General features: G+C 40.2%; 1 protein-coding gene and 1 long non-coding RNA gene across 12 annotated transcripts in view; one reads left to right on the top strand and one right to left on the bottom strand.

Moving 5' to 3' along the window:
• amer3 (APC membrane recruitment protein 3) overlaps positions 1-25,827 on the top strand; it is a 143,345-nt gene that overhangs the window by 104,623 nt on the left and 12,895 nt on the right. The window lies entirely within an intron of this gene.
• The window catches only part of LOC122555779 (uncharacterized), a 46,219-nt gene continuing 30,418 nt past the window's right edge, over positions 10,027-25,827 (bottom strand). For all 4 annotated transcript variants that reach the window (XR_015759218.1, XR_015759220.1, XR_015759219.1 and 1 more), the window contains 3 exons: positions 20,474-20,516; positions 20,289-20,337; positions 10,027-17,737 (listed from right to left, as the gene is read on the bottom strand). This is a non-coding gene — a long non-coding RNA (uncharacterized LOC122555779). The remainder of the gene's footprint in view (positions 17,738-20,288; positions 20,338-20,473; positions 20,517-25,827) is intronic.

The following is a 25,827-nucleotide window of genomic DNA, read 5'->3' as shown; positions in this document are numbered from 1 at the left end:
TCAAAGAGAAAAAATATAATACAGCAAAGATGAGTGGGAAAACGGAGGACTGGGAAGCTTTTAAAGAACAAAAGAGGATTACTAAGAAGGAAATACGCAGAGAAAAAATGAGGTACGAAGGTAAACTGGCCAAAAATATAAAGGAGGATAGTAAAAGCTTTTTATGTATGTGAAAGGGAAAAAACTGGTTAAGACTAAAATTGGGCCCTTGAAGACAGAAACAGGGGAATATATTATGGGGAACAAAGAAATGGCAGAAGAGTTGAATTGGTACTTCAGATCTGTGTTCACTGGGGAAGACACAAGCAATCTCCCAGAGTTAACAGTGGCTGAAGGACCTGAACCGAAGGGAATTTATATTTGCCAGGAATTGGTGTTGGAGAGACTGTTAGGTCTGAAGGCTGATAAGTCCCCGGGGCCTGATGGTCTACATCCCAGAGTACTGAAGGAGGTGAATCTAGAAATCGTGGATGCGTTAGTGATTATTTTCCAGAGTTTGATAGATTCAGGATCAGTTCCTGCGGATTGGAGGGCGGCTAATGTTGTACCACTTTTTAAGAAAGGAGTGAGAGAGAAAGCAGGAAATTATAGACTAGTTAGTCTGACCCCAGTGGTGGGAAAGATGCTGGAGTCAATTATAAAGGATGAAATTATGACACAACTGGATAGCAGTAACAGGATAGGTCAGAGTCAGCATGGATTTATGAAGGGGAAATCATGCTTGAAAAATCTTCTGTAATTTTTTGAGGATGTAACTCTGGACAAGGGAGATCCAGTGGATGTAGTGTACCTGGACTTTCAGAAAGCCTTTGATAAAGTCTCACATAGGAGGCTAGTGAGCAAAATTAGGGCATATGGTATTAGGGGCAAAGTACTAACTTGGATTGAAAATTGGTTGGCTGACAGGAAACAAGGAGTAGTGATAAACGGCTCCCTTTCGGAATGGCAGGTGGTGACCAGTGGGGTACTGCAGGGATCAGTGCTGGGACCGCAGCTTTTTACAATATATAGTAATGATATAGAAGATAGTATTAATAGTAACATTAGCAAATTTGCTGATGATACAAAGCTGGGTGGCAGGGTGAAATGTGAGGAGGATGTTACGAGATTACAGGATGACCTGGACAGGTTAGGTGAGTGGACAGATGCATGGCAGATGCAGTTTAATGTGGATAAATGTATGGTTATCCACTTTGGTGGCAAGAACAGGAAGGCAGATTACTACCTAAATGGAGTTAAATTAGGTAAAGGGGCAGTACAAAGAGATCAAGGTGTTCTTGTACACCAGTCAATGAAGGTAAGCATGCAGGTACAGCAGGTAGTGAAGAAGGCTAATAGCATGCTGGCCTTCATAACAAGAGGGATTGAGTATGGAAGCAAAGAGGTTCTTCTGCAGCTGTACAGAGCCCTGGTGAGACCGCATCTGGAATATTGTGTGCAGTTCTGATCTCCAAATTTGAGGAAAGACATTCTGGTTATTGAGGGAGTGCAGTGTAAGTTCACGAGGTCAATTCCTGGAATGGTGGGACTCTCTTATGTTGAAAGATTGGAGTGACTGGGCTTGTATACCCTTGAGTTTAGAAGACTGAGAGGGGATCTGATTGAGACATATAAGATTATTAAAGGATTGGAAACTCTGGAGGCAGGAAACATGTTTCCGCTGATGGGTGAGTCCGAACCAGAGGACACAGCTTAAAAAATAAGGGGTAGGCCATTTAGGACAGAGATGAGGAGAAACTTCTTCACCCAGAGAGTGGTGGGTGTGTGGAATGCTCTGCCCCAGAAGGCAGTGGAGACCCAGTCTCTGGATTCATTTAAGAAAGAGTTGGATAGAACTCTCAAGGATAGTGGAATCAAGGGTTATGGAGATAAGTCAGGAACAGGATACTGATTGAGGATGATCAGTCATGATCATAATGAATGGTGGTGCAGGCTCGAAGGGCAGAATGGCCTACTCCTGCCCCTATTGTCTATTGTCTATTGGTTTGTGGTGCTGATGTTTGTAATGTATCAGTTGTGGTTTCATAGCTATGAGAAAATTAATTAGTGCATTAGGTCTCTCCTAGACCAGTAGGTTACTCGAATCTCCTCAGACTATTTAGTTTCATATGTATGATGAGGACAGAGTTGGGCAGGATGTATCACTGATGGATCAGGTGGCTGATCTGTTACTGACCACTTTCCTCCTCCACCAAAACTATCTTCATGTCTTCCTTGATTCCAATCAGGTTGACAAAACTTACATGAGACAGGTACTAGGCTCACGCTGAGAAGCAATTTACATTTACATAATATCTTTCCCACTCTTGGCACACCATAATGCACTTTGCAGGGAATTAATTACATCTGAAATGTATCCATATTTAAAATGTAGGGAGTGATGTAGTAGCCAACTTGTGTATAAACAATATTAAGATGAACGACCAGGAAATAAAATTCTGGTGGCATTGATTGAGGGATAAATATTGGGTAGGAGACTAGGCAGACTCCAACATAGTTCTACTTTATAGTATTCCAGGAAGATGCAGGATTGAGCTATGTCTGGGATGGCAATTCACCCATTAAAATCACTATAAATGCCGGAGGAAACATCACAGAAGCGCTTCACAGGAGGCTCCCAAACACTGAGGATGTCACCTAGACAGGGGACGAAACGTCTGCAACACAAATTCCCAGCTCGGCGAACAGAACCACAACAATCACACATTATCATTGGAAAACTATATATTGCTGCAAGTTTTCCTGGAGCTGAACCTGATGTGCTGAGTGTTGCAGCTTCTAAAATGAAGACCCAAGTCTTCATGACTTTATGAGAGATTCTCATCTCTTCACACATGGATCAGTGTGCATTTTATAAGCTGTAGTGGAGCACACAGCGAGTGTGGGTCCAGTGGTAGCCAGTGTAGAAAAGCATGTTACAGTTCTCTAACATAGCAGCTTGGCCTCCAATATTATTTGAAGGTCTCATAAACCTCATCCCTCACCTCCCCTTGTCCCTCACCTACCCTCCATGCCACCCCATGCATCCTGGCGTTCCCTGTCACCCACCTCCCCTCATAGTCCCCATGTTTTCTCACAGCCTTCACATTTCCCCATGCCATCTCCATTCCTCCTTAAATTCCACTGCCACATTATACCCTTCACATTTTATATACTGCCCTCTGCTCTCTCAGCTTCTCAATGCCACCTCATATTCCCCACATCACCTCACAATCCACGTTATAATCCCTCAGATTCCACCATGCTCCTCTATGTAATTCCATGTCCCATCAAATTTCTCAGTGCCATCTTAGATCCCCTGTTCTATCTCTTGTTGCCTGCATTCCCCAAGCCATCCATGTCACCATATCTTCACGTATACAGTACAGTCTTAGCCATTCACCTATTACATAGTATGTACAATTCTTAGTAGCTATGAATAATAATGGGAATTACTTTAAAATCATTAGAGAAATATTAAACTTCTTACAATCTAAGAAAAGCATGAATTCAAACTCGTTATTATTACTACTTGACCAAAATATCAAGGGATAGAAGTTGTAATCCTTATTTGGTACTTGAATCAATAAGATCACTTTTTGAAACCCAGCCAAGCATTCTTGATATAAATCTGACATAACAAAACCATTCATCAGTCATAGAGTCATTCGCCATGGAAACAGACCCTTTAATTCAACCAGTCCAAAGCAAACATAATCCCAAACTATTTTCAGCTCCAACAACTAAACAGACATCCTTTTCAATATTAAAGCAGAATATCTATTAATCAATGCAGGGGAAACAGATTCAGTCCAGTTTTATACCTTAAGAAACAGGATTTTAGTTTCAACAGACAGTCCAATTAAATTAGAACTCAAAAATATGACAACAGATTTCACTTACACGTTTAATATGTTATGGTCCTTAATCCAATTCAAGAAGTGCTCTGAAGTATTACTCCATGCTGCTCAATGTAAGGATCCATTTACCTTTTAAGGACAGATTCATATGGTAAATCACTGCATTGAAAGCATATCCAAATTACAATACAACAACCACTAGGTAACCAAGAACATCCAAATCCCTGCATCACCAGATGAAATTAATGTGTATGAAGAAATCCAACCTGCAATCCCCATTGAAAATTGCACATTAGGCATTCCTGATTCACAAAAGGGCTAAAGAAAATAGTTGCAGGGCTGGGAAGATAGAGGAAAGCTATAGATCACCAAAACTAGAGGGAAAGAAATAAATAAAAGAACTGCTAGAATTTGACGAGTTGTATGTTAAAAAGAAAGAAAAAATCCACTAAGGACCCAGGGCAGTCAAAATGTATTTCGTAACAGTCTGTCTTATCATGATGTTGAGGTTGCAGGCAATTATTCAGAACATCCATGTTGAAAAACATGGAAACCATGATGCTATAGTTTCTTATAGGAATCTCCAACAGCTTCATGACAAAGTGAGCTCCCGGAAAAATAAATTTTCTTGACTGTATTTTGTTTTAGCCTTGCATGGGATTTTGGTGTTACTGGCAAGGCCTGTGGTTGTATTCATCCCTATTTCCTCTTGAACTGATTGATTCTTTGGACTATTTCAAGCCCCAAGATGGGAAATGATTCAGATCTTGTTTATGTCTCTACAATTTTCCAACATTTTTGATTCATAACCACATAATTACAGAACTATTTAGTTGTTTATGTCCTCCTCTAATTGATTCTGCTATGTTTCACACAAACCCTTACCTCTTTGCCTGTGGTTCAAACAGTTCTGTTTACAATAAGATGCCCATTTCAGAGACCTGAAGTGGGTTTTCACTTGCTCTTATTATTGTTTTAATGTTTTTACTTTTGTATCGATTGTTGGGTTTCCTTAAAGAAGTTTCTTATTTTAAGTTCTATACATTTTCCAAATCTTCAATGTAAGTTCTCAAAAAGTAAACTTGTCCTTTAGACTAGGCAGCAGAAGAGGCCTCACCAACAACCTGTACAACCTCAACATGATGTCCCAGGGATTTCTAAAATCATGGGGGGTATAGATAAGGTGAATGGCAGGTGCCTTTTCTGTAGGGTGAGGGGTTTCAAGACTAGGGGCATATTTTTAAGGTGAGAAGAGAAGGATTTTAAAAGCAACGTTTTTACACAGAGAATGATTTGTGTGTGGAATGAACATTTAAAGGACATTTTGATAATTACATGAATAAAAATGTTTGGAGGGATATGGATCAAGCGCAGGCAGGTGGGACTAATTTAGTTTGGATTAGGGTCAGCATGGACTGGTTGGACTGAAGGGTGTTGTATGACTCGATGATTCTAGAGCAAACCTACTTGTTATTCCAGAAATACCTGTAAATTCAACTTGGTGTAAAGACAGTTTGTTATAAATAGATTTTTTTTTCTGGTCAAAACCACGTAGTGCTAAAAACTACCAACCTGTTGGTTCAGAGCTTCACAAATCTTCCCAAGTATTGATTCTGACTTGTCCCAGATTTGATTTTGTTCAGCTCCTCCACCTGATCCAGGGTTTCGCCTCTTGCAAGAAAAATATTTCGGCTGCATATTTGTCAGCATCATATAGATTTTCCTATTTTAATTGTTTTGAACTGTGTTTTATATTTTTAAAAATCGGATGGTATTTTCCTGTTTTTGGTAAACCTGAAACCAGGAAAGATTGGAGGAGGGAAGTCTGTGACCTGTGAAGAAGCGAGAGTTCAGTGGATCTTTTGATGATCAGGCAGGCGTTTGGCCACCAGTGAAGTTTCAACGAGAATTAGGACGCTGGACTAGGAAGAGCAGCCACCAAGAACTGCCAGTCAATCAAAAGCAATAATTCCAGAACCTGGCAGTGCCACAAACAAAGTTATGGCTGCTCGACTCCAAGGATGGAGGATCATCTTTGGGAAAGATAAAACATTGCTTGGAAGGGAGGGTTTGTCGTGTGGATTGGAGTTTGTCGAGGGAGGAGTCTAGGGGAAGCTGGGGCAGGGGGCTGGCTCTCAGGAGCCACATCTTAAAACTATTTTTGGGAAGTTACTTGTGTCTTCGACAGTGAATACAAACCCAAAATGCCTGTTTAGTAAGACCTCTGATCCCATCTTTCACATCATTAATTCTCCAGGTTCACTCCCTGCAGGGCTAATACTTAATATGGTTAATCTTTTCCTTTTCTAAAACTCACAGAAATGCTTAATATCTGTTTTTAAATTTCTTGGTAGCTTTCTCTTATCCTTTAATTTTTTTGTCATATCTTTTAGTCATTTTTGGCTAATTTTAAAATTTTCACCAAACTTCTGATCTAGCAATCATCTTTGCAGAATTCCACGTTTTTTTTCAATTTGAAATAGTCCTTAAGTTCCTTAGTTAGCCATAAATGATATGTCCTTGTGGTTCCAGTATCTGTGACAATGTGTGAAAGTGGGAAGGTAGGATGCCCTGAGTATGACTATGTCAGGCTGCTGGTTGACTAGTCTGTGAGACAAATGACATGAGGTGTCAAGTGTTGATATGGAAGGACTTTGCACAATGGATCCATCTGAATTTGCCATTGTCATTTCTGTTGCTCACATTAATAGTAACCGGTCCATCTAGTTTCACTCCTTTATGAGACTGTTAAGGAATTTGATGCTGCAGGATGGCTTACTAGGCCATTTCAGGGGGCAACTAAGAAGCAATCACATTACTGTGGGTCTGGAATCATGTGTGGGCCACAATAGTTTTCCTTCCTTAAAGTAAATTAGTGAACTAGATAGGTTTTTATGACAATCCGCAATGATTTCATGGTAATCATTTGACTTTTAATTCTAACCCAAGTCCCCAGACTCCCAGGTGTCTGGATTAATAATCTGGCAAGAATACACTACATCAATGCCTGCCTCTTACTGGTCCACCCACTGAATTTATCCTTTACACTGGCTTGTGATAATGCCCCTTCAAACAATGGTCATAACAATCAACTGTCTCTTATTTATGTCTGGTATCTTTGAATCTTGCATAATGGGCACAATAGAGATCTAAACCTATTGGTCAGTTTACACACTGAAGGTCTGTGGTCATTTAATGTTCAAGAAAATCTTACTAGCCACAAATATTTCTGAAAATGGAGCAAGTCAACTTCTCTGTGGCCTAGCACAAAATTTCATTTTGCAGGAGTAAATTCAGGAATCTAATATCAAGTTATGTATGGCTTGTTGCTGCTGGAACATCAGCATCAAAGCAGATTCTTTTCTCAGTGGAAAATGACCTAGTTTACAATGTACGTGCTCCTGACTAGGAAGAGAATCCAATGCAGTAGAGTGACCCACTGCTACTAAAGGAACATAAAAGCAATCAGACCCTCAGTGAGAGGTGTGTTGCTAAGGAAACTGAACAAAGGCCAGACCACTCATCTGCTTATTGATTGATGCTTTCCCAGAAGGTTACTTTGACTCGAGGTTAATTTGACTGTATGGGGTTGCCTGCTGCTCAGATTTATTACTTAATTTCCAGTCTGAAACATATAGCAATGAAGGCAGATGAAAAAAAAGTGGTGCACTTTACAAGCAGACAAAATCCATTAAGTGCCACTCATAAAAAAAGTGACAACCATTTTGGATTAAAAATCCAATATATGCCACGCTTTAAAATAAAAAGTCACAGGTGTAGTTCATTAAGGAGGTTTAGTAATCACAAATCTCACTTCAATATTTCCTTAGTGTTGAGAGGTTTGCCATGTGCGAAGTATAAATCTGATAAACGTGTTGAAGTACCACCTTCGCAACTCACAATAGCCTCCTATGTATCCTCAAATATAATTTCTGGAAAGTTGCATTAATGCTTGCATTTATCCAGTACTTTTAACACAAAGAAATGCCCAAAGCATAGTAATAGAACATCAGTGAGCAACCAAAGGAGGGAAATATGTACATGGACCAACATTTCCATGTAGAGTCAGGTTTGTAGGCTTGAGAAAGTGGAGAAGGGAATAACTTATCTTCAGACTTTTAGTCTGTTCTTTCTGGAGTCACCCTTTCTATTTCTCATCTGTATGCTATCCCTTAGCATTATCAATCTCAGTGACTTGGCCTCCATAGGTAGAGAATTCTGCAGGTTCACTACCCTTTGAGTGAAGATTTCTATCTTCGGCTTAGGACTAAATGTCTACCCGTATCCTGAGACTGCCCTCCCTGCTTCTAGACCACCAGCAAAGGGGAAAACAATCTCTATTCCTCCAGTCTATCCAGTCCAGTTAGAATTTTATACATTTCAATCAGTTCCCCTCTCGTGTTTCTAAACTGCAGAGAATACAGGCTCAGTCGAACCAATCTTTCTTCATGGGATAGTTCTCTTATCCCTGATTTCAGCCAAATGAACGTTCACTGCATTCCTTCTATGGTAAGTATTTCTTCTCTCCTAGCTTTATGGATAGGGACTTGGAGTTGTTGGCAGATTGGGTGATGGAAATAAGGGCGGTCCCTTGTCTTGTTAACCACTACAGGATGCCACACCATGAAACAGGCCAGTCTGGACAGTCAGTGATGTGTCTGGGATGAAAAGGCAGGATCAGCACTGTGGAAAGAAGGTTAATGATCTTCTGTCCTCCACAGGGGCAAGTGGCACCATCTTCTGTTTGTTACATCATACTCACTGGACCAGAACTCACTCCTAGGACTGAATGCTGGCAATTGGTGAATTGAATTAGGTTTATTGTCACATGTACTTAGATGAGTACAGTGAAAAGTTTACAAGACACCACTTGAGATGCCATCTTAGGTACAAAGGTACCTAGGTACAGATTCTTCACCCCACTTTCTTAGGAAAAAACAGTAATGAGCTGTAATCTTTTTGTACAAATCTCCTGTTTTTTGTTGTTGTAGCATTTAAATGATTACTACTGTTTAAATTCTGAGTTTCAAGCTTTAAAGCAGAGTTTTAACAAGTATCTCCAGTGGAAGAACAATTAGGGTTAATGAAGTAAGTTAACAGCTGAAACAGAGTCTTACTCGGTAAGATAGGCCTTTAGTGTAAGGAACATATAAATCTATTCAACTTAATGTGATTTACTGCTTAAGTGTGACTTACAATAGCATGCTGGAGGTGGGTGATTAAGGGATTTGAGCGGAGGGTAAAACATGCTCTTTGCTTTTTGCCTTTTATAATTTTTCAGCCAGGAGAGGAAGCTAATTATTTAGTGAATATCTGCTTAGTGACTATGGTTTAATCTATTTTTCTGGTTCAAAACAGGACAGCAACTGATGGTAAGATTAATAAAATATTTGAAAATGTAAATAAGTATCAAATTTGAATAAAATAATTAAGTTTGGAATTGGAACATGTTAATAATAACAGACCAAGTGGATGGATAGTAGGATGTGTCACAGCTGTAGCGTATGGGAGTTCCTGGATGCCAGTTTGGTCCAGGACAATTTCAGTTCCAGTGAGTGTGTTTGAAGTTTGAATAGCTTTGGCTCAATTTGAGCTGAAGGCTGAATAAGAGATGTTGTGATATATCAGGGAGGGGGAAATTTATCTGAATTTTTTTTTGTACCAGGAGGCAATCACACCTTTTCAGATAGGGTCTTCCGATATGGTCAGTGTTCAGATACAGGAGTGTGTGACTGTAAGTGAGGCAGATAAGGGGACTTGGAGGGCAGGCACCTCAGTCTTTGCAATCGTTCAACAGTTGTGATGTTCCCTGGGTTTGTTTTGATCACCATGGATTGGATGTGAGGCTCCAATACTACTGTGGGACAAATGGGTTCAGGTTTGTGGGGCACAGGCACCAATACAGGGGAAAGTGGGGCTGTATTGTTGAGGCAGCTTTCATCTGCACTGTGCTGGGGCTGGTATGCTTATGAGCCACTAGTGAGGGCAAGGGGTCAAATTTGGGAAAACTTGGTAAATCAAAGTGTACAGAGAAGGCAAGAGAGAAAGATATTAATACAGAAAATGATAAACAAATCATAACAGGAAAACAAGTACAAATCTAAGGATAAATGAACAGAAAAGACTGGATGTCACAAAGAGTAAAATGTTAAAACTGATTATTTTAATTATCCAATGCATATAATATTCAAAACCAAACTAATGAACTGAGGGTGCATATAGAAACAGGAAAAGTTGGATGAGTGGCTCTTAGTTACTGAGGATATTAGCACAATACAGAGGGATGACCTAAATTGTTGAAGCAGTTTAAGGAGAGACAAGAAATGATAAAGGCAAGATTGGGGTTGTGCAAGTGATGTAAAAGCCCCCTGTCTTCAAGATACAATGTCTTTCTGAAATCCGTGCAATAATACAACAATAACACTAAATGTTTTCTAATATGTGCAAAGCCATGGCACAATTCACAAATGCCTATAAAACTTTACATTTGTTTACAATTTATGAAACAGTCATAGGATACACAGGTATGGCTTGTGGATTATATGTGTCCCTGGAGCATGGATAATCTATTTAACAAAATTTGGGAAACTCAAATCAATTTGTTCGCAGAATATTTTTAACTTGCTGTTCAATCATTTGAGCCTGAGGACTTGGCAAGAACTTTTTTTTTTGAAAACTAGTCATTGATGTGTAAATCCTCACTCAAAATACCATGACCTGTCAGCACCTGCCTCCTGTGTAAATTATGAAACAAACTGATTTTAAACATAATGTTCAGCCTATGAGCGGCCATGAGTATTCCCCTGACTGGCCAACAAAGGTAATCCTTTTTTCAGAATGCTAATTTTCACGAAGTGTTCCCGTCTGCAATCTGCAAACATTACACAGCCAAATCTTAACCCTAATTAAATCCCATTCACTCGCACATGCTTTGAATCTGCAACCACCTTTAAACAATTCCAGAGTTATCATAAGGAAGCCTATTCATTTACTGAATACACGTTGTTGAAAGAACTTGTTGATCTCTGTACTGAATTTACTTTGACAAGTCCTGTTTTCACATTTTTCATGAGTTATGAGTAATTTATTGTCACATACAAAAAGATACACAATCCGATCCAATATTTAAGATTTGTCTTTTTCACACCCTTTACAATGAGACAAACTTTTGTAAATGTACCATGCAGACATTGCTTTTTGATGCTGGAAGGCTCTTTCTGGAAGTTTCTTCAGTCTTCCTTCATAACTCAGCTTTGACAGGAATCTTCTGAATATAATGCACTGATTAAAAGTGTCTTTTTTGTGTCTTATTGACCATCACTAGTGACAATATTCAAGGCATGGTCTGAAACCAGCTACTATACACTTTGATCACCATTTTCTAAAACAACCGTTTTGAGATTTTAGCTATGTTGAGTATCAAGTAGTCTGAGAGTTCCAAGATTCTTCAGACTTCATCCTTAGCTATTTTGACACCATTCAAAGAACATATGACCCACCCATTCTTTTCCTTCCCACAAACTATATTTTTCACAGACTCATGTTAAATTTTAAACTGCCATTTTTCCAATGCTTGCATATTTTGCACTATTCACTGATTTCTCTGTTGCCTCTTCTCACCCAAAGCCTCATGTTAATATGAGCAACATGTTTGACTAATTTGCATAGCATCTGTGAGTCCAAGTCATACATTAGAAATGGCACCATTTAGATGTCTCTAACTCTATAAATTATGTTTTATATCTGAACATTCATAAGAATGTTTTTATTGCTATTAGCACAAATACTTCAGTTAGTAGGTAACCTTTCTGCAAGGATTAATGTTCGAGACTGACTGGAGCTTAACCTGATATTATACAATCTGAATGGGAAAAGGGAGTTTGGACTGTGGTGCTAATGGTGACCAATGACTCATTGTGACCTGATAGTCTTAGTTCTTTTTAACTAGCTAATGTAATATGCATCTATTGCTATCAGGCTAATTTTAAGACTTGTGCCTCTTCTTGTTAAGACTCAATAATGGTTCATAAGACCATAAGAAATAGGAACAGGAGTGGGCCACTCAGCCCTTCAAGCCTGCTCAGCCATTGCATAAGATCACAGCAGATGCTCTCCATTTTCCTTCCCTTTCCTCAGAACCCTTGATTCCTGTACTGATCAAAGATCTATCTATTTCAGCCTTAAATGTAAATAAGGACTCTTTCCACACTAAAGCTCTCTGCGACAAGGAGTTCCAAAGATTGTCAACACTCAGAGAAGAGGTTCCTCCTCATCTCAGACTTAAGTTGGCTTCCCTTAATTCTGGGTTGATCCCATCCTTTACCACTGTCAAACAGAAAGGCACTTGGACCCAGTCTGGAAAGAAGGATTGGTGGCAGCACGCTACCCCAACCATTAGCTGGTAGTGATTGGTTCCACCACATGTAAAACAGTTTCCATACTGAAAATGATTGACACCACCTTGACTATTTCTTCCATGTAAAAATGTTGTAATCACATACATTTGTCTTCAATCTGAACTCTCAGTAGCTGGGTTACTAAACATGTTTGTGTTAAGTAGCAGGGCTGCTGAGATTCATCTGACCCAGTTGTGTACACCACCTTTAGAACACAACTATTATCGTTGCCATAGGCTACAACATTCAGAGCAGCTGTTAGAAATAAAACTGATTTTAACAGCTGGCGAACAGATTTTGGCTAAAGAACTGACAGAGGTAAATACTGCTGCATTGTACTTGCAGTTATTTTGCTCTTTCATACGAGAAATTAATTCAGTCTAATACAATGAAGTTGGCATCTTTCCAGTGCAAAAATAGCATGGGCTGAATTTTACCAGAGATTTGGTGAGTTTCATCAAGGGCTGCTTTCCATGATTCCTCATGAGTTTTTTTTCACCTTATTCTCTACAGCGTGCCTCATGAGTAGGCACCACTCCTCTTGCTTGTGGAATCTTCCCTCTTGTCAGAAGTGGAAGTATTTGCCACTGATGGGACATTGAGGTTCCTGGCACCAGTGCCAAGTTTAAGCACAGTCTTGCACCAGACCACCAACTGCCAACCAGTAGTTGCCCTACATAGTGGGAGAGGAAACAAAAAATATGCTTTTAAGAGCACAGATGGAGCCTGACACATCATTGCAAAAACAAGTGCACATTCATAAATTTATTGTTACTTGAGAACCAAGCTACACAGATTAGAATTCTCCCATCTTAGAACTGAGGGAGCATTACCCTTTTCCCAGTGGTCTGTGCACCTCTCATCATTTAATGTCAGAGTATAACATACTGGAAAGCACTCAAATGGTTGAATATGTGCATTTTTTCTTCTCACCAGCACAGCAAAAGTGAAGAAAAAAATAAACAAACAAAAGCTGTGTTTACTTTCGAAGGAGCTCTTGCCTTTTGAGTAGCAATAAATTCACAATCACTTTACCCAGTTCACATCTACTAATACCAGGTGTCCTGTTTGGTTTGTTGCACTCGATATTGTGGTACTCTGCCATACAGAATTGATGTTCTTCCTTCCCTATGTTCTTATTCTCATCCTTGGAAGATTGCTACAGTTCTCCCAGCTCTTCAGAATCCATCACATCCCTCCATTGCCTGTTGCAGCTTTGCATAGCACAGCATGCTAGGATTATGTGGCATACTCTGCCTGGAGTGTACTACAAGGCCTACCCTCAGACTGATAAAAGCACCGGAATCACATCTTCAGCGGATCTCTCATCTGCTCCACCATGGCCCTCATTGAGGAATGGAATGCGCTGTATCTATGCTTGGCCTCAGTTGGGGGTGGCATAAGGACCCTTAAGCCAAGGCTGTCTCCCAGTAACAATGAAGCAGGAACAGAGAGTTCTCAAGGATATATCCCAGCATACCTTGTAACAGTTATCACTAATGACTTGCTGGAATGAAACCTATTTCTTTTAAGTTGAAGTCTACTGTACTAGATAAGGCACTATCAAAGTGATGTGTGCAGTCTATATTGCCCTGAGTCTATGGGAAGTCAGCTTATTATCTACACTACTGTGACCTTATCACAGGGTAACAAGATAAAGTTGTATGATCTGGACAAATTGCATCCAGTCACAGCAACAGTGATAATAGCCCCTGCTGTGACTGGATCCATTTGGTCCTGCTTGGAATGAAGCAGTGGAATATAACAAAAGGAACAGTTCCTTCATAATGTGAGCAGTCGGCATTCACATCTGAAATGATGTTTTAGAATATTCCACCATATAGTGAGACATGGACTCCTACAAGGAGGGCTACGGAGTGTCTCTACAAGAATATAAGGATGCTAATTTAGTGGATACATATCATACAAATACAGAATTGTAATTGAACTATGTGACACATTAGTGCCCAGCCCCAAAATCATCCAAGAAAGACAGCATTACACACAAGAGCACATAGGTGAATACATACAGTTCAAGGTGAGAGAGACTCAACTCCATGCCCTTGCGTAGCCTTTGAGATCTCTGATTGTTATTGTGAATTGTGGCCTACAGGTACCATGTTTAAGGTCACCTCTGATTATTCCTGCTTCACAGTGATGATTATCTTCAAATTGCAATGACCAACGACATGGTCAAGAGTGCATATGACCAGGATTTGTGTCCCACACACACAGTTGGATGCTGCATGCATTTCTTAGTTAGTTGCTGTGATTATGGATGACTTTGACCTGTAGTATGAAAGCATTCGTGCTATTAATGCAATTACCCTATGGAAAGGTTTCACACTCACAAGTAGACTCCATGTGTTCAGACAGCACTACCCACTCTGGATGTGTCACAGTCATTTTCCATTTCCAATGAACATTTATGATTCACTTGGGAATGCAAGATAATAGCTGTTATGCTTGGCACAGTAAGACACAGACTTGGCCTGGTAATCAAGGGGTCCTCTTGAAACTCCATGTCCCTTTCTTCCTTGGGCTCTCTGATGGTATCAAGCCTAGCAGAACTGAGCTTCAACTTTTCCATTTATGATTTCATCTCCCCTGAGTGCCAACTCTATAGTGTAGTTGGGGGAGGGGGAGGGGGGGATTTCTCTTGCGGTAGTGTTGTGGCATCCCTTCATCTGGCTTAGGAGGCCTGGATTCAAGTCCCACCTGTTCCACATTTGAACAGGATGGTTAGAAATAGCTATAAGTGGGGCAAGTGAACAAAAGTGCACTGGAGAACATGGAAATAAAACCACTGGTTACAACCTCCCTGACCTCAATGGGGTGACAGTGCAGCACAATGGATGGTATGATTACACACACACTCACAAAGTGATTGAACACAAAGAAAGCTGTTGAGGAGCCCTGAGATTTGCACTTATCTGTCCTTATCACTTGCGTGTCCTGCTTGTCTAGTTCTGTCCTAAGTGTCCTGGCAGCAGCATTACAATGAAAGGTGACAGTGCATTTTATGTGCAGGGAGATAGAATCATAGAATTCCTTCAACCCAACAAGTCCACACTGACCTTTCAAAGAGCATTCCACCCAAGCCCATTCCCCTGCTCTATTACTCTGACTAATGTACCTAACCTACACATCCCTGAACACTATAGACAATTTAGCATGACCAATCTTTGGATTGTGGAAAGGAAACCCACACAGACACAGGGAGAATGCACAAACTCAATACAGACAGTCACCCGAGGCTGGAATTGAACCAGGGTCCCTGGTACTCTGAGGCAGCAGTGCGAACCACTGAGCCACGGTGCCACCCCATGTGCCAGGCGGGTGCAAAGAGGCGGTAAATGTCAGATATCCATCTTCGTGGACCAGGATTGTGGGCAGTCACTGCCTTTGGGATGTGTCCTGAGATGCTGGGGACTGTTGTCCAGAACAGAGAATTGGAAGAGTAAATTCCAACTGGAATTGCCAGGTACCCACTTAACTTTTCTGCTGGATATTGCCACCAACCAGTTTCTATCCAGTGGGTTGGAAACTGCATGTCAACGAGGCTAGACTAGGTATTAGTGGCTGGATTAGTGGTGCTGGAAGAGCACAGCAGTTCAGACAGCACTAATCCAGAATCTGGTTTCCAGCATCTGCAGTCATTGTTTTTACCTAGGTATTAGTGGCCTTTTAATGCATGCAAGTTGATTCAAATAGACCTTTCATTGCTCACTACTGAGATTCTCATCTCGCAGTTCAAAACTTGGTCAGAGATTCAGACTTTATTTTCTCCATCAAGAACCTCAGTCCTACTGATCTCACCAGATTTTTCCAACCTTGCCAGCAATGCCCATATCGCTCAGGGGCTGGGAAGATTCCACCCCATGAGCTGAAGGCATTTCTGTAGATTAACGGCTGAAAACTGAAATAGGCAGAAAATGCTGATTTAAATTTTAAAATGCATATAATATTTACCCGGGCTTGGAATCTACAGCTCAGAAACATTTATTTGACCTGACCTTTGATCTAAACCAATGTTTATACTCCTCACTGTATCTTTTTGTACGTTGGGGCCCATCGTACCCTACAGTCCCATACTCCTCTCTTTCTCTCATACACGTTAGAAGACTCCCTTTAAATGCATTCATATCTGTGCTTCACATAATTTACCTTTGTCTTAGCACAAAAACTTTTTGTGCTCTCTAATTTGCCCATTTTCTCTTTTATCCCTGTCACGTGACTGCTTGCTTGAATTCTTTAGATGTCTGCAGCCAGATGTGAAATTGCTCTGTTTGTTTGAGAAAACTGTGAAAATACCTATGTTGATTTACTGACAAGATGGCTTGGAATAAGGAAGGTCATTAAGTTGAACTTAACTTATCCATCCATAAAAATGTACAAGTTCATCTTCTTCAGACTGCAACTTGTTTTTATTCTTTTCTGCCTCCATTACTTTTCTCAGAATTCCATGCCAACCATTGCTCCTCTGTGAAAATAATGTTCATAAATTGGTCTTAAGTTTACTTTTTCACAAGTTGAATTGACACAATCATGATTTCCAGGCAGTACGTTTTCCTCATCCTCTTTAATATCATTCACATTTGGGCGGCACGGTGACACAGTAGTTAGCACTGCTGCCTCACAGCGTCAGAGACCTGGGTTCAATTCCCTACCTCAGGCGGCTGACTGTGTGGAGTTTGTACATTCTTCTCGTGTCTGTGCGGGTTTGCTCCGGTTTCCTACCAGTCCAAAGATGTGCAGGTCTGGTGAATTGGCCATGCTAAATTGCCCTTGGTGTTAGGTGTTGGTGGGTCGGTGTGGACTTGTTGGGCCGAAGGGCCTGTTTCCACACCGTAAGCAATCTAATTTGTATGAGGTTCCTGCATTACTGTTGCTTCCTTTTAAGGCTGAATCATTCAAGTTTTCATTTTTATCTTTATAACTAATTTGAAATGCTATGTAACTCAATGATATCACTTTCTGAGTCATCTTGTTTCAAGACACTTTCTCATAATTCAGTCTTCCAGGACTAAGCGTCAGTGTGGAGGCTTGACTCTGAGCTGTTTCCAGCCTGAATATTCACTTGGGGTGACAATGACTGGCAGAATGTTCTCATTCTAAATCTATGCCAACTGTTGATTACTCAGCTATCACTGCAAATTTTAAATTGCTACAGGCATTCTTTGCTGCACAAAGAACAAAGAAATAGAACCAAAATACAGAGCTTTATCTCATCTTTTGGACAGCCTCACTGTACAACCATTAGATTACTCTTGAATATCACCTTGTACACACAATAAGCCACAAATGGCAAATGAGTTAATAATCGGATCATCCATTTAACTTAATTGAGGGAGGAATGCAGATTCAAACACCAAGAAAACTTTCTCTCCAGCAACAAGCAGTGTGTGACATCTTTGTTGTCCATATGAGCTGGGAGTCAAATTCTATTTCCGTTTCCCTCTAATAGTAGCTGTTAGACATTGGCAGAGAAAGAAGTGGTAGCTGTGAATCAAACATATCATGGTTAACTCTCATAATTGTAACAGTTTGTAATGAGGTCAGAGTATTTCAGATCAGAAATTGAGCTTATTCGACAGCAATGATGAGTCAGCAGGTAGCTGGTCTTCAAAGGAGGAACATCTCTTGTTTGTGACAAAAATAGAACACAGGCTGGATGATTTTAATTTCCTGGTTCTATGATATTCTGTAAATCTCTTTTAAACTTTTTAAATTGGATGAAATGGTTAAGAATGAAGCTTTGAGTGTTCAATTGAAGGGAAATGAAACAGTCAATATACAATGTCAAAAATGATCAACCATCCTGAACTCCAAGTTTGATCATTGGGAAAGTGTGATGGCATTGTTACCTTGTGTGACAGAATCATTGCTGCCCATTTTTAAAACAGAATATTCATGAATCAATAACAATAATAGTGAATAGTAATTTTTTTGTTATATAACATCTATCCAGAACACCTTGCCTATGTGTAAACAAATGATGTGTCGTTGTTATTTTGTCTACAACTGGGATCATCTCCATTTATGTTTGGTGTCGCCAATCATAGAATTGTAGGGCAGTTTTTCTAAATAAATTCAGCGGGACTCACCAGCCAGCCTGAAGGATCCTAGTGATCTGTCTCCCCTTCACAGTGGTCAACAGCAGGAGCTTTATAGGGCACACTTATTCCCCTCTGGGTGGGAGTTGTTGGAGGGGATGCAGTGGGGAAGATGCTGATAAAGTACAGGAGGGAGCTATATCAGGAGTCCCTACTCACTGATGCACCCTTGTCAGTGGGGCAATATCTTAGTGGCGGGGAAGATTGGCTGCACCCAGCTAAGGAGGTGAAATATTCTCTAGTATGGCGTTTTGGAATCTGATCACTTTTTAAGACTTAGGAACTTGCATCCCATTACCTCAGGTTGTGGCGTGGAGCCAATAATTAGCTGCACTAGAATAGGGTGACAGGACTTTTTCAGATAAAGAGAGGATTCCTTCCCTGCTACCAAAGTGGCAATGAGACTAACTTGCTAATCACAGCAGACCTGTGCTGTTGTGAGGAATGTAGGTCACCTGGAGGTGAGACTACTGCCACTCCCTCTGTAATGAAGCAACTCAGAATGAAACCTTTAGCATAGAGCAAGGTAAAGGCAGAAAACTTTATTTCTAATTTGGTAGTTTCCAATCTGAAATGTTTTGTCTTCAACCTTGAAACCTGATATAAGGAACACATTTCATACATTTTAAGACTACTACAACAGTATTGTGTGGAACGTGCCGTATGGAGACAAGCTGAATTCATTTGTAAATAGTGTAATATTCAAGTTAAAATATTTTGGAACATATTTTTATAAATTTTATATGTAAGAAATTTTTTGACAAAAATCTTCACCCTTCAGACAGCATTTCAGAGGGCTGTCGGTATCACCCTTGTGTTGGTACTGATCTTTGTAGTTAATTTTGGTGATGAGAAAAAGAAAGGACAAAGTGATTGAACCCTCCACAGGCTTTACATTGTTTACCACCATCAGGGTGCTCTGTTTGGTGTGGATAAGCACTGGTATCGTGAAAACAATCTTTGGATTTTTTGGAATGCAGTTTTTTGAAATGGTGGTGTTGCTCTGTAGGTGTTTTTCCAACATGTAGGCCATGAACGGTTTTCACAGGAGATGAACATGGCAGCCTCAACTTCAGTAGCTCAGGAGTCTTTATGCGACAGTGGTCATGCTAAATCCAACAGCTTTGCCAGTTTTCTGTCTTTCTCAAAGTGCAGTTTTCAGTGCTGCTGAGACAAGCTTTGATTACTTGTGATTTGATTTTCTCTTCAATATGTTTAGTATCACCAAAGGTGCATTTGGTTGTAAATTGTTTCAACTGCATGCGCTGTGGATCAATTGTTTGTTTTGCTTCTTGTTTAATGGATTAGAAGACAATGAGTTTGCATATTGCATATTTCTTGGACATGAAATAGGACACAAGTGCACTTTTGGCTATCACTTATTTTGATGAGGTGTTTTTTTCTCAAAAGATTTCTAATTCTCCACCTCGAAATTGGAAAAGAAAGACCGTTACAGTTTAGCTTGCATGATTGCAATTTAACTTTGAAAAATCACAGGCATTTCTGCCAATGTGGGAATACAGAAAATTATTCTGAATGTTCAACAAAATGTGACAGATTTGGTATTGGTAATGCCACACAGATTAGCAATGCAGTGACAGTGTGTGATCAAAGATCTGGGATCATGTTCCTTCCAATGAAAGCACTCTGTCTCTAATGATCTGAGAGAAATCTTTTTTGATTGGATAACTACTATATGTGTGTGTGTGTGTGTGTGTGTGTATGTGTTCCTAAACACCTTGAATACAATATCCAAGTCTCTCCTAAATCCCCAATTAAAATGTTGTCTCAAAAAAATTGATAAACACCTTCCCAAAATTGAACACATTGGAAGTATCATTTTATATGTGTACCATCTTTTTATCATAATGAAGTTTTTGGCAGTCGAGTTTACTAATGAGAATTCTAAATGAGAACTGTATAAAAAATGTGGATACCTTTATTTTCTATGTAGATTCCCACTGCTGGGTGCATGTGTATGGTAGCCTTAAGGAGACAAAATGTTCAAAACAATAGTCAATACATGATAGCACTGCCTCATTGGAGGATCAGGAATTCAAAGGGGAGCAACTGGAAGTCTATCAAGACCTGTGTAATTAGTCTCATGTAGCAACATACTCACCAGGACAAATACTCAGTATGAGCTGATCCCAGGAATACTTCACCTGTGGAAACAGCAGAATCTCCAATGAATAGCCAGTTTATTTTTAATGCATTTTTTTTCCAGAGTCCAATATCAAACCCACTATTCAAGCTTTAAGCATACATAATGCAGCAAGAGCGCACATTGGAGCTATGTCATTTAACTTTCAAAAATACCTATCAACCCAGTCAGCAGGGCTGTTTAATATCATGATCTGGTAAGGAGCATGCTCAGGGGTCACATGATATGTTATGCCCAGGTTAGCATCCTTTCTGGCAATGGGGTGTCACATGGCCCATGATGGAACTGGTCAAAGCCCAAAAGTCTGCCATTCTGAAAACTTCTGGCTTCTGTAGCATTGGTTCCTTAGGTATTACCAGGCCACATTTCTCATTCTAAAACAACTTTGTGATCAGTTATCCCACTGTTGTTTGTGGGAGCTTGGCTGTGCACAAACTGGCAGCTCCATTTACCTGCATTGTAATGCTGACTGCACTTTAACAATTCTTAATTGGCTGTGAAGTGGTTTGGGATATCATACATTGATGACATATAAGATGCAAGTTTTCTTTCTTAAGTTCTATTCCATGAATAGGATCATGAAATTTGACATATATCTATTGGTATATTTCCAACTTTATTAATAAAGATGGTGAATAGATGTGAGCAGGAACAGCAAAGCAAGATCCCATAAATAACCATGAAACTGGAATCAGTAAAACTGTGGTTGTTTGTTTAAGGAATAATGTCAAACAGGACAATGTGGGAATTCCTTCCAATAAAAATCTGAACACAAACAGAATATCCTTTTTATTCTATCAAATGATATTTAACAGGCAAAGGGTGCAGTCGTTGGCTAGATTATATGTTAAAGGCGACAGTTGTTCTTGCTTCTGTAAATCTTGAAGCAGTTATACTATCTGGAAATTCCTGGCTTTGACAAAATTACATCATTATTAAACTTTTCTAATATTTTACAACCAAAGCTACCATGTTATTAATATAAAACTAACTCTCAAGGATGATTAGTGAAGGTCTTTATTAAAGGAGGATTCCCATATCCTTCTTAGGATGCCATAGAAACTTGTATATTCATTGCAACATTAGGCATTGATTGAACAACATCACCATTCAACAGCGCCTGTAATAATGAAGTGTTTCTGTAACACTACACTGAAATATCAGTCTGAATTTGATAGTAGGATTGGACATCTGGGAAACTATCTTAAAGTATATGACAACTTTACTAGTCCGTGGTAAAAATTGTTTGAGGACTTTTTTCAAAAGCCACTCGTGAGAGGTGGATGTTGCTGGCTGGCCAGCATTTAGTGCCCATCCCTAGTCGGCCTAGGTGGTGATGAGCTGCCTTCTTGAACCTCTGCAGACAATGTGCTGTAAACAGACACACAAATGCCCTTAGGGAGGGAATTTCAAGATTTTGACCAGCCACAGTGAAGGAAAGGCAATATATTTCCAAGTCAAGATAGTGAGTGTCTTGGAAGGGAACATGCAGGTGGTGGTGTTCCTATGTATCTGCTGCCATTGCCCTTCTAGATAAAATAGACCATGGTGCTGTATAAGGAGCTTTAGCAAATTTTCGCATTGCATCTTGTAGGTAGTACACACTGCTGCTATTGAGTGTCAGTGTTGGAATGACCGAATGGCATCACATGCACAAAAAAACCAAGTGGACTGGTTTGTTCTGGATGATGCAAGCTTCTTGAGTGTTATTGAAGCTGCACTCATCCCAGTAAGTGGTGAGCATTCTATCACACTACTGACTTGGTCGTTGATGATGGTGGACAGGTACCGGGGAGTCAGAAGGTGAATTACTCACTGCTGTATTCCTAGCTCTGACCTGCTCTAGTAGCCACTGTACTTATATAGTAAGTCGACTTCAATTTCTGGTCAATGGTATCTCACTGCCAACAACCTTCCTTTGGATTTGTTTGTCTTAGGTCAATCTAGTGATTATTAGTAGAAGACACTTCACCATAGAGTATCAAAAGAAGACACACTGATCTTTAATAAGAAAAAGTTTATTGCATAATATCAATAAGTACAACTGTATTTGATTCCGTGTAATTTGGGCAATTGGTAGAGATATATAAAATCCCTCCAAACATTAATATCATAATCCTTGTCACACATTCTGTGGATGAAAACGTCAGCAAATTGGGGGGAGCTAATGTATCATGAACTTGAATTCCTTTAGAATCATCACCTTATACTATAGTCCAGGTGAAAATAAGGACTGCAGATGCTGGAGATCAGAGTCAAGAGTGTGGTGCTGAAAAAGCACAGCAGGTCAGACAGTATCCATGGAGCAGGAGAATCGATGTTTCAGGGAAAAGCCCTTCATCAGAAACGTCGATTCTCCTGCTCCTCGGATGCTGCCTGACCTGCTGTGCTTATACAACAGTCCAGCATGAAAAAGACCTTTTGATTCAGGAAGGGTGCAATCACAAATTCAACAGGCATTTTAAATAGCCCTACCCTTTTACATCCAAGTGAAAGACAACTCTGTCCAGAATCCATTCTTCCACAATGCTTGGGCTTGTAATTTTGTCCAACACAATTATAGCTATTTAGCAGTTAGATATCAATGAGAAATGTTCTTCCAACATGTTTGAACAAGGAGACAAGGTTTGACTTGAGGCAGGCTGATAACATCAGTGTCTGAATTGTGATGTATGTATGATAGCAGCGGATTAGATAAGGCAGCTTTGCTTTGAGTCCGTTGGTGATAATTTTAAGTGCGATGACTATGATTCTAGGCTTGACGGAATCAGATCTAAAATGTTGGGGCAGATGCAGTGCTAACAGGATAAATGTCCACAGCTTTAAATGGAATTTAATTGGATAAACAATAGTAGAATTTTATTTGACAGATGAGGGGAAAAGGTGATGGCTCGCTTGTAAATGAAAAGCTGCAGGTATTCTTGCTTCTATAATTCTTAAAGCAGTGATACCATCTGGACCTTTGTGTGGCTTAAGACGTGTGTGCTTGGTCCCGACATTGTGCACCAGTTGGCAGATACTCAGGTATGCGTTGAAATCGCGTCTACACATACCCCTACTCGGAAAGAATTTCATATTGGTTCCAGAATCTCGTACTCCCCCACAATCTGGGCCACCTCCGGAATGTTTGTTCTATATCCTTTGAAGATGAAAAATGGCGTGCCACGTCCAGACTACACACCATCCACCTCTTCTCCTTTGTTCAACGCCCGGACATGCCTTGACAGTGGGGATCCCCAGTGGAGGGCTCTCTATGTGGGAGATTTCCCTCTTTCCCTTGGGTGGAGGGTGTTGGGTGCAGAAGGCCCTTGTAACTGCAGATTCCCAGCCCAACTGTTTGTTTTGTGGTGCTGTGGAGCCCGCAGACTCCATGTATATGTTGGGTGTGGGCATGTGCACCCCCTTTTCAGTTATCTAAAGATCCTTGTTTTGTGTTTTTGGTTGCACTTCAGCACTAGGCTGTTGATCTTTGGGCATCCAGTGCAGAGTGAGGCGAGCAGATCAGTTCCCACACTTTCCCACATTGTATTCCACCTGCCACTTCTTTGCCCACTCTCGCGGCACGTCCAAGACCTTCTGCAGACTCCCATTGAGGATATTGTTTCTACATTGGCAGAGAACGCAAAGATAAAAGGAGGGACAGATCCTGAAATCTCCTGTGGAGATCGCAGAAAGACTTGCAGAGGCTCGGACAGTGGGCAAAGAAGTGGCAGTTGGAATATAAGTGAAAGTGTGAGGTTATGCACTTTAGTAGGAAGTATAGAGACATGAACTATTTTGTAAAAGGGGAAAGGCTTCAAAACTCTGAAGCACAAAGAGACTTAGGGATCCTAGTTCAAGATTCTCTTAAGATTAACATGCAGGTTCAATTGGCAGTTTAGAAGGCAAATGTAGTTTCGAGAGCACTAGAATACAGGAGCAGAGAAGAACTGCTGAAGCTGTATAAGGCTTTGGTCAGAATGCATTCAGAATATCTAAGGGCTGGTATTGGAGGGCTCTGGAGGAAGTTCTCAAAATAATCCCAGGGATCAAGGGCTTCTCCTATGAGGAACGATTGAAAACTCTTGGTCTGTACTCAATAGAGTTTAGAAGGATTGGGGAATCTCATTGAAACTTACAGAATATTAAGAGGCCTGGATAGAGTGGATGTGGAGAAGATGTTTTCACTAGTAGGAGAGACTAGGACCTGAGGGCAAAGCCTCAGAGAGAAGGGACACCCTTTAGAAATGAGATGAGGAGGAATTTCTTCAACCAGAGGGCGGTGAATCTGCAGAACTTATGACCTCTATAGCCATTTGTGCAGGTCAAGTCATTGAGTGTCTTTAAGACAGAGGTAGGTAGGTTCTTGATTAGTAAGGAGATCAAAGGTTATCGGGAGAAGACAGGAAAATGGCACTGGGAAACATATCAGCCCTAATCAAATGGAACAGCAGATTCGATTGGCTGAATGGCCTAATTCTGCTCCTATATCTCATTCTTTCAAGGCCACCATGTATATCTTGGAACTTGAGATCTGTAACAACACTGTGGGTGCAGCTGCAACACATCACCTGCTTGGTTCAAGAAGCCAGTTCACACTCACCTTCAAAATAAATTGGGGGTGGGCAATAAATGCTGGTCTTGCCAATATCACTCACATCCCATGAATGATTGAATAAAAGGAGGAAAGAAAACATGAAATACAAGGGGCTAGAAATCTGTTGTGCCTAATCTGTTGTGTGTCACATAATGGAATATGCAAATAAAGTACAAGTGTCATCTAGGAACCAGGTGACGAGCAGTCAGTAGTGTGAATTGCATTTACCAAAATGTGAATACACAGAAAAAATATTAATTATAGTCTTTGTATAAAGTGAACATATTTATATTCTACCAATACTTGGCTGATTGAGTTTCTGGAAGGAAATCTGAACTACAACAGTAATTTTTCTCGAGAAGTAGGGGGCTTGATTAACCTTTCTAACTTTTGTGTTTTTACTCATATTTATGTGGTACTTCCATGCAAGCTTATTGAAAGTACAAGAAAATGTATGTTCTTCATTAAAGCACTAGAGTAGCGAGGCTGGTGTGCATTTTGAAAGAAAGATGGATCTGATAATTCATCTGTTATTCTCAGTTAGAGTCATAGAGATGTACTGTACAGAAACAGACCCTTTGGTCCAACTCGTCCATGCCAACCAGATATCCTAAGTTAGTCCCATTTGCCAGCATTTGACCCATATCCCTTTAAACCCTTCCTATTCATATACCCATCCATGTGCCCTTTAAATGTTGGAACTGTAACAGACTCCATCACTTCCTCTGGTAGCTCA

This window comes from Chiloscyllium plagiosum, unplaced genomic scaffold (genome assembly GCF_037043375.1).
Source record: "Chiloscyllium plagiosum isolate Xiang-an unplaced genomic scaffold, Cpla_swu_hap1 HiC_scaffold_13, whole genome shotgun sequence".
NCBI lineage: Eukaryota > Metazoa > Chordata > Chondrichthyes > Orectolobiformes > Hemiscylliidae > Chiloscyllium > Chiloscyllium plagiosum.
This window is presented reverse-complemented; position numbering and strand designations above follow the sequence as displayed.